The sequence below is a fragment of the Rosa rugosa genome, chromosome 4, assembly GCF_958449725.1.
Source record: "Rosa rugosa chromosome 4, drRosRugo1.1, whole genome shotgun sequence".
NCBI lineage: Eukaryota > Viridiplantae > Streptophyta > Magnoliopsida > Rosales > Rosaceae > Rosa > Rosa rugosa.
In genome coordinates, this window is record NC_084823.1 from 27,433,505 (window position 1) to 27,440,827 (window position 7,323).

General features: G+C 40.9%; 1 long non-coding RNA gene across 1 annotated transcript; it reads right to left on the minus strand.

Annotated features, from left to right (window-relative positions):
* Window positions 1-212: 212 nt before the first annotated feature.
* LOC133746046 (uncharacterized) lies at window positions 213-1,907 on the minus strand. The gene is made up of 4 exons (XR_009863921.1): window positions 1,736-1,907; window positions 1,569-1,643; window positions 998-1,057; window positions 213-909 (listed from the first exon to the last, which is right to left on the minus strand). It is a non-coding gene; the product is annotated as an uncharacterized LOC133746046 (long non-coding RNA).
* Window positions 1,908-7,323: the final 5,416 nt, after the last annotated feature.

Genomic DNA, 7,323 nt, shown 5'->3' on the forward strand with positions numbered 1-7,323 from the left:
AAGGGGAACACATTCATATATCTCTACTGATAAGCTTACGGTTTGTTAGCTTTGAATGAAGATAATTGCCATTCAAAGTTTGATTGGCTTTGACCAAATTCAAACGGCAAGCAGATGAGATATATTGCTATTCAAAGCTTTGCCTGGTTTCAAACGGCAAGCAAAGAGATGTTAAATTATCTATCCAACAAGGATAACAAAAGCCACAAGAATTTCAAGGCTGAGAATATGAGTTAGTTGCTGCTTTGATCATATATTTAAATTTGAATTTGAATGAGAGATATTGTCATCTTCAGCTCACACGGTGATCCATTGTTGCCTATAAAAAGGCACACTCTCTACAACAAAAGTGACACAAAAAATACATCAAGAAAGAGGCAAAGCCTTGCTGCAGAGGAGAGAGGAAGAGTTCAGCAATTTTGATCGAAGCAAGGAGCCAACAAGCAAACAACACAAAGGTTGGGGCCTCTTTGATCCACCCGTGCTACTTTCTTTTTCTGTGTAGCACCTCTTTTACCTGTGTCACCATGGAGCTATGGAGGTCCTCGGAGCGGTCGCAATCCCGTTTACGATACAAGTGTATCAACGGGTGTATGGCCAATCCGGTGGAATTTTTTTAAGCCTTGTTGAGTACCAACAAGTGCTTTGCAGCAGAAAACAGTGTCATCATACAAGGCCAATGTCCATTTGCTTCCACAAGTGCTGTTTTGCAAAAGCAACAACGGTCACCACCAAAAGTCTTCTACCTCCTGCCTTCATTTCCACCGCAACACAACAAATGGCCTCTTGCACCACTTGCAAACAAGCCACACAAGGAATTGACCAAGCGAGACAAACCACAAATCATCAAAATTGGTGTCTGGAGAGGAAACCTCACCATTGATGTTCTCTTGGAGTATTTCCAACAACCTGCAAGCAAGGATGAAAGAAATCAGAAACCTGAGACCAAGTTGTGAAGCATAAGTCTTTCACTTCTATGTGATAAATCTGGACTCACTTTGTCCATCAAATCCCAGCGGTGAAATCACGCTGTCAAAGTTCCTGCCTCCACTTGTACCTGCAGGCAATGACAAAAAACTTTAAATATGGGCTTGTTAAAACATGCTGCAAGTCATAGCCCTTCAAAATACATAATTGAATATATGTGCTGCAAGTCAAGCTCTTAAGCATATATAATTGATTATTAAGTCATGGTGCTGTAGGTTTCTTTCATATGCAAAAGACAAGACTCTAGAATATTTGGCATAATTCAAAACATGAAAGGCATGTTGTACTTTTTGACAAAAATGATGGCAAGAGTCTTCAAATATATATTGCATGATTAACAATTGCAAACGGTGGTCAAATGGGTCTAATGAGCAAGAAGACAAAAGACCAAGCTTAATTTTGCAAGTATATATGCGAACATGTGTGCAGAAGCAAAGTATAATTAACCAAATTGCTTTGCTTTCTGGAATCAGTACAAAGGATGGTGGCAAATATAATACTCGATCTGAGGCGGTGGTACATGGTCAACAAAGGAAGAAAAGTATATTTGATAAATTGTGGCATTTACAGAAGGGTCGTACCAGAAGAAGAGTCGCACCAACTTTTCGTTCCTGCACACTGACTAATCGCTCAAGTGCTGTAATGGGGAATTGAACCTGCAGCAGTAAAGAAACAAATTTGGAATCTTAGTGGGTGTTTCGGTTGATCGAAATCCATTGAGAAGAAATAAGAAATATGGAGGCTTTACCCAATTCGTAGTTGCAGCATCACGGACATGCAACCCTCTATTTATGCAGAGCCAGGCTTCAAGTTTCCCTCTCCAAGACGAACTGCAAGAGTTAGCTTCCAATACGATCTCCACTGGCTCGAGGCAATGATGAAAGATCCCACTTTTCTGATGTGAGGATAGAGTTCATCAGTTTAGTCTCATGGATGGAGTGGACCGTTTCAATTGGGCCTAACGCATAATAAAGCTAAAGGCCTGGAAAATGGGTGTCCAAATCATTCGGGCCTGACCCAGCATGGAGCTAAAGGCCCAGAAATACATATTCCAATGAACTATAGTGGTTTGATCCCTTCACAGGGTATGTAGGCAGTCTAGCGACCCACTAGATGCAGCCGCAACTCCAAACAGAATCCCTGACTCCACCAGTCAAATTCAGCCAGTCCCAAATGAATCACTGACTCCAGTCAAATTCTCCCAACACTAGAAAAATCAAATTCATTCCCAAATCACACAAATAAATTCCAAACCAAATTCAAGGGCTTTAAACACTTTCCCAAACACAAATTCAAAATAAATGGGTCATCTACCCATTTAAATCTCAAATGTCGGAACTACATGTGGTTTGATCCCGCAAAGGGTATGTAGGCAATCTAGAACCAAATTTATCTAGATGCAACCGCGTCCTAAACATAAAAATCGAATCTCTGGTCCACTCAAACCAAATTCGTCCCAAACACTATTCTCATTCAAAAATCACAGCCCTCCAATGAGTCATCTACTCATTGGAACTCTTGAACTACGAGTGGCTTGATCCCTCTCCAAGGGTACGTAGGCAACCCATTCAAACATCCGGGTGCAGCCGCAAAAACAAACAAACACACATCCCATCAATTGGTTTCTTCATAAATGGAATCAAAGGGTGTTTCCCTATAACAAGGGATTGTAATTAAGAGACACATTCAGTCTTGAATGGGTCAAACTCAAAATAATAAAAACTCTATTCACTAAATGAATACGAGCGAAATTATGTTGGGTGACATTTACGCTCACTGTGTGCAATTTTTACTCAACAGATTCCTACAACAGGATTGAAGCTCAAAAACGTGTAATGGCAAGGGCATATGACAAACGGGTTAGAAGCAAAACTTTCGCTCAAGATGATTTGGTTTGGAAGGCGGTCCTTCCTGAGACCGCAAAAGATTCAAAATACGGAAAATGGTCACCCAAATGGGAAGGACCATTCGCAGTAGATCGAATACTGGTAATGGAGCGTATCATCTTCAAGACCTTGATGGCGAGCTACATTACATGCCTATAAATGGCTAGCACTTGAAAAATTGTTATCCATCTACATGGGATATGTCAGAACCTGTTAAGTGATTCGACTTTATGCCTAGGCAAACTATAGTCGACTCACTTGGGGGGGGGGGGGGGAGTTACATCTCATGAATTTAATAAATAGCTGTAGCCGACGAAAGACCACCGCTGAATAAGTATCACGAGTACCGCGGCTGCTGAAAAGCCGCAGTCGAATGATCGCGGTTGAATAATTGTTTAGTGGGTATGTGAACGGCTAGTTTGTATCACAAATACCGCAGCTGCTGAAGAGCCGCAGTCGAATGATCGTGCTTGATAATGGACAGCGGTTGAATAATTATTTCGTAGGCTTTGTTGGGAACCAACGGTTGAATAGTCGCGGCTACTAGGGGGAAATTATGACTGAGATGCATGAATCAAGAGTTTATTGAATGTTGCTCAAAGCACAGAAGTCTAAAGAGTTTATTGAATGTTTGCTCAAACACAAAAGTCTAAAAAAAAAAAAAGGAAAAGAAGGGGAAATCTCCTAGTATAGCTAAGAAAGCATCAAATCAAACTAAAGCAGCATTCGATCAAGGCAAGATTGTTTCTCACACAGCCCAATTAGCGTCATACTTCTTCATTGCTTCATCAAGATCATGCTTGATTTCTATAAAAGCTTGTGTGTCCCTGCCATGTGTGGAAAACAACTTGAGCTCTTCATGATGTTCTTTATACTCTTGGTTTATAACATTTGAAGCTGGCTGTGGTCATACGCTCCCGGATCACATTCACTCGACTTTCTAGCTCGACCAACTCTTGGGCATCTTTGTTGAACTCATCACGTAGTTGGGTGAGTTTTGCGGCCCTTGAAGATTGACGCTCGACAGTCGGTCTATATTTTTGTTCAAGAGTGCGGCCAACATCCCACTTTTCCAAAGCATGTGTATAGGCAATTACACTGACATCTGCAACTTTGAGATGATCTTCAATTGTAGCATGCGGTCGGGACTGAAATGATTGACCGAAATTAAACATTTTATCTCTTGTTTGAAACGGTCATAAAGATTGTTGTCGACCACGGTCAAAAGGGGCTTGCGGCAATAATGCAGTTACAAACTCGAGGACCGTCTTCTCCCGATCATTGCCAATCTATTTTGGTGTTATCTTCATTGGCACAGCAAGCTCGTCCAAGAAGACTAAGGCCTCTGCAGACAGCAAAGGTGTAGAAGAGGTTGCCTATGAGAGAAAGAAAAACAGTGTTAGCATGATGAGCTCAACCATAGTGGACAGCGATATTACAAAAAAATTAAAAAATATATCGCAGGCAACTTACTTGGTTAAAAGTACTTTGTTGAATGGTTGTCATTTCTCGCTCGACACTTAATGCCTCTCTCATTTGTTGCACCTCCATGTATACCTATATAATTGAAGACTTAACAGCCAAGACAACAAGTAGATACCGTGACTAAATAAGGGCCGCGATGAAATGATAAAAGAGATAATATTTTCTCTACCAACAAATAAATGTGTACCTTATGATCATCAGGGGAAGAATGAACTGTTTCTTCAATTGAAGCGTTGTCTTCACTATTGACAAGAGTCTCGGCCTGCTTATCATCAATAATCAATTCAATGGTATGGCCATTGTTGTTGTCCGAATTCGCAGGAGAATTTTCTTCAGAAGAGGATGAACTCTGTTTTCCTAAAGCTGGAGTTTCCTTATGACTATCAGTAGTAGTCCGCTTTCTTTTCCTCCCACCTTGGCTCTTCAAGACATCACCAACTCCTTGGACAATCTGCTTTGTGAATAATTCCCTTAAATCTGGGTCAACGAATTTCTTTGAGTAATCCGACCACCAATTGACGAAAAGAGGTGTAGCCGTACAACTCGTCTGGTAAGGTTCCATCTTGAAATGGCAGACACGTTCTTGGTAACGTCGTGAGACTGAATCACACATACCCTGTGTCTTGAGCTTTTGACTCCATGAGCAGAGATAATTCAATGAGTTGTTTGAAAGAACCAGACAACTCTGAAGAAATCCAAACTGACAAGCGAAATAATTGGGAAGATAGACTTCTACCCCTGGCTCACAATGACAGCTTAGTGTTAGGCCGTAGTGCCCCAGGTTCCTTTCCATTCATCATCAGACAAGCATTATTCTGACTCCTCGTTGTCTGCAAGAAATGCTATTTTCCATTTGGTGTAGCAAACATGAAAGTTTTTGAAGTTTTTGAGGGTATAGAACATAGTAAAACACTTCTCCACTGACATATGAGATGATGTTGTAGCCATAAGATGCCACCCATATGACATCTTATAGTCAAATTCGGGTACGACTTTTGACATTTGAGGGAAGTAGACCCGCAACCAAAGTTGGAACATCCAGAGTGGTCCACCAGGCTGGGATCCATGTCATTAGTCACAATTTTGTACAGACACCTGTACTAGTACGCAAGGACAAATTGGCTGAGAGCTAATTGGATGCCCGAAGCTAATGCCTCGGCTAGTATTGCAAAATCAAGAGGACATTGTCGTCCTTTGCAGTAGAACACATACTTGCATAGTCAATAATACAGAAACGCTGCATGCTCATTCTCCTTGACTGGTTCTTTGTCTGGCAAAGCATACTGTTTGTACAAGGTGCTATAGTTGTGTGACATTTTGGATTTATTCGTGGCTTGAACCTATGCATCTTTATCCTTGAATTTTGGAGCTTGCAGGTTATCTCTAAAAGCAGTTGAAAGATTGTGATTCGCGCTGATTTCAACCCCAATAGGCCGCAGACCAAAAATAGTGCACATATCCATAATTGTAGGACTCATAAGACCCAGCTGCAAGTTCATGGTGTTCATGGCCGATGACCAAAAACATAAAGCCACTGCTAGTATGGGCTTCTCAGTGACTATGTCTTGCTCCGTGAGCTTAATGGCGTCGTAAATGCCGAGTTTCCGCCAAGTGTCAGCGTAGAAAAACTCCATTCTTGGCACCCATGCTTTCCGATCTTCTGTAAGGGTTGGCCAACCTTCAAGTCGGGAACAAGCCCAATAAGACCAATTATGTTGGACAAAGTGGCTAGAGTGGTCTGATTGATATTTGTAAAGGACTCTTGTGATAATTGGAGGTGTACCATCAGGATTGGCTTCTTGCAAGATATAAAAATAAATAAATAAATAAAAGGCCTTACTTTGATTTCAGTTTTAAACCACCACATTAGTCATATATAACTCAGGTTTAGGTTGTGATAGCAGGGCCAGATCTTGCAAAGCCAACCTCAACCTGCAACCATCATCTTTGTGGCCCACCACCACCGTCGTACTGCCATCTCCCTCAGCGGCCACTCTCATCAACGTACCTAGATATGAACCCAGGTTAACCCCAGATCCACATCCAAGCAGATTCCACGACAATCTACAAGCCATTGCACAGGGATTTCGAACTGAAAATCCCTTGCCGCTGACGACCATACTCAAAACCGCCGCCACCCAACCATTCGCTTCAGCCCTTTTGGATCCCAACCCAGCGACCGCGATCAGTCCTTCTGGTGTTCATCTGACCTGCAATCCAGACCTGCAGAATCCAAAACCCAACCTCCTATTGGCCTGAAACTCTCCTGCCTCCTCCCACCTACCACCGTCGTCTACCAACAAAGCCCATCCGACGACAACGTCATGGACGCATCGTCAGACGGAGGAAGAGATTATTTTTTTTTGAAGAAACCCTGCACTCTCAAAAGTCTTTAAAACAAAACAAAAGTATCCTGTATTAGTTCTCTTTAATTTAACTAATTTTAAATTTATATTATTTTGAATGAAGAAAAAATAGTTTAAATATATTTATCAATTACAAACAACAACTTAAAAAAATATTTTAAATTAATAAAAATAATAGAGAGTCTCCTCTTGCTCTTTATATTTAGGAGTAAGAACCTCTAGGCTGCTTCTAAAATCTGCTGCCAGTGACCTATAACTTTCAATTAAAACTGGTTTTTATTTATTTACCAAACACAATAAAATCTAAAATTTTGAACAAAAGCTGATTTTTTTAAAAGCGAAGCAATCCCAAACGGGGCCTTAATCTAGCTCGATATCTTAACGATCATCAATTTAGTTGAAAATTTGCAGAAATAATCTATTCATTAGAACCTAAAAACTGAATGGTGGAGATGCCTAAATACGATCGAAAAGTAGGTACCACAAAGGATCCCTTAAAATGACCAAAAAAATATTAATGGGAGGACCCTCACACGTGTCCACAACATATATAACTTTTTTTTTTTTTTAGGTTGTTTTTGGTCCGAGGGAGGTAAAGA